The sequence below is a fragment of the Arachis ipaensis genome, chromosome B01 (genome assembly GCF_000816755.2).
Source record: "Arachis ipaensis cultivar K30076 chromosome B01, Araip1.1, whole genome shotgun sequence".
In the NCBI taxonomy this organism is placed as follows: domain Eukaryota; kingdom Viridiplantae; phylum Streptophyta; class Magnoliopsida; order Fabales; family Fabaceae; genus Arachis; species Arachis ipaensis.
This window is the reverse complement of record NC_029785.2, coordinates 110,036,194-110,039,003: the sequence shown is the minus strand read 5'-3', so window position 1 is coordinate 110,039,003 and position 2,810 is coordinate 110,036,194.

Genomic DNA, 2,810 nt, shown 5'->3' with positions numbered 1-2,810 from the left:
AACACTACCAGAAATACGGACATTACTAACGGGAAGATATCCACGAACTAAAAAGAGTGGCAAATTTATATGATCGTGGTAATCACTTGCAACGTCTTGTATTTCCGTGGCCAAATTTTGTGAAATTTTTCGACGATTTTGTTTGTTCGTGGCTAACTTGAGATGAGTTCTCTCAATGACCACAGACTCAATGATTACCGTGGCAAAATCGAACGATTTTCACTTTTAAATTCTGCGTTTAATTTGGTTTTGTCCTCCATTCCTCTCAAAATATTTTTATGCAGTTTTTACTTTTTCAAAATTTAAACCGTAACTTAAAGGTAAATTCGATTTATCATGTGCAGGCTTTTCCAATTCTTCAATTGTTGAATTCTTCTCCCTACTTTTGAGTGCTGCCATGAAAAATTAATAAAGTATGCTAATGGTTTGATTTTAGATGTTGTTGATGATGTACAATTTTCTCACTTTGTATGATCCTTGAATTTGGCCATATCTCTGAATCATGTATTTTTTTACTTAGTATTAGCTATGCGCCGATTTGATTAATTTTTTCTTTTTGATTTAACTGTAGTTTTTTAACGTGGTTGTATTATTCATTACTTGTTACTAAATCAGATTGTAATGTAACCAAAAAGACTAAATTATATACATACAATTTCAATATTTATATTTTAGTTGTTACATTTTTTGTGCGTGTTCTTTTTGGTCAAATACAGTTTTAGTGTCCAATTTTACCGTATGCATTATTTAGAGACTTTGGTGATAGAATAAAATGATTCAATTAAAAATAAATGTTAAAATTATAAAAAAGAGTACTTATAAAAAGAGTACATATTTATCTTTGATAAAATAGTTCTAACTAATTTTAGAAAGTAAAAGATACTAACTATGATTTTATTGAAATAATAACTAATTTAATTATTCATTATTTAATTACTCACTCTTAATTTATGGCAACATTAATAAACAGAATTTTAACTTTTAAAATTCAGAATATTAGTTTTATACCTATATTTTATTAATTTAATTTAAAAAATAAATTAAAATTATTTTTATGGGAGTTCATTTTTTAATTATGTACAAAAAAATTTTTCTTCAATTTAAAGGTATCAAATTCTTAAGTTTTAAGTTTATTTATTTTAATTTTTACTGATGCCATTTTTTTTTTAAATTCAACGAGTAAAAATTTTAAATTCTAATTAATATGTGAAATTTTTTAATATAATTTAAAGTTGTAAATTTTACAATTTGATATTTTTTTTATTAAAATTAAATTTTACTCTAAATTAAAAAGTTATAGTTAATTCACTAAATAAAATTCAAATTAACATCTATGGTAAGATGAATGAAATTTTGAGCGGCAATGTTAAGCGCAACTTTTATTAAGTAGCCCACTCACCCAGTTTTAACAATAACTTCCTTCCACTATTTCCAAAATCCCTATTTGTTAGCTCCTGCAATTGATTCAAGTTTGATAACATGCAGCCAACCCTTTCGTTAATAACATTTTCTTCCGTTTCTCCCGATCGTAATTTCTTAACTCCTGAGATCAATTCAGCTAACCTTCAGAGCAATTCGCTCAAGACGTTCCTGTTTAGGTTCTAGGTACGAATCACACCGGACGTTCTGTGAAAGAGCAGGGACCGTGATTTACAGTTCAGTACCGTCAGTTTGAGTCGCCGAAGAAGCAAGCAAAATCGGTGGAATCAGAATTCTATCTGTAAACCCGAATCGCTAAGAAGATTTTCATGACATCATTTTGTTTTTTATATTTCTTTTAGTCAACAATGAAAGTTAATTTTAGATTTTTTTTTTTTATTCCAACATGCATTCTTTCTTTTGTTACTGGTTGTAGATAGATTCTAAATCACCAATTGGCATTTTGAAAGATGTTATGCAACTGAACAATTGAAGGCTGCAAAGCAGCTGCAAATTACATCCGAAAAGTAAGTATTGTACCTTAATTTTTTATCATCTTCGAAGGAGTCAAATCATGACCTATTAATTTTTTAGCTTAATTCTTGATCTCTATTTTGCTTAACAGATTTTATTGGAGTACACAAAGCAACTGGAGTATCGACAGGGTGTATAATTCAGTGGTGTATAATTTAGTGGCCGAAGTTATGTGTATTTCTTATTATTTACCTAGAAATATTTTTGCATGTGGATTGTCTGTGTAACAAGAAATGGAGAGCTTAATAAATTCATTATTTTGATACTTTCAAGATTTGTATCATTTTAGCAAAGTTTGATATTTATTTTGTAATAGTTTTATTTGAATATTTTTTTAACATTAAATCCATTAATCTAGGATATCTGCTTTTCAATACTAAGTATTTGTTAATTTTATATTTTTATACTATGGATAATACGTATAGGAATGTGATTAATTTTTTTAATATTATATGATGTAATTTTATATTAAAGAGCATTTTTATTATGATATTTTTTTTTAATTTAACTTCTATCGTTAGCCACGGAAAAAAGTATGGCAAAAAAGCCCGACCTGGTCAATTTTGTCACAGGTAAATGTTTTATTTTGCCACGGAAAAGAGTGTGTCTAAACGTGCTAAAGTTGTGGCTAACCAAATGTCTCCACGGGTGTTAAAGCCGTGGCTATTGGAGTAAAAAGCGTGGCTAACTAAAAACGCGTCGCCCTCCCTAGCCACGGATGTTCATTTGTTGCAAAAGCATAATTGCCACAATTTTTTTGGAGTTTAGCCACGGATTTTTCCATGGCTAAACCCCTTCTTTTTGGTAGTGTACGTTTCATGTTTACGATTTACGATACTCGATGCACTTATATAGTC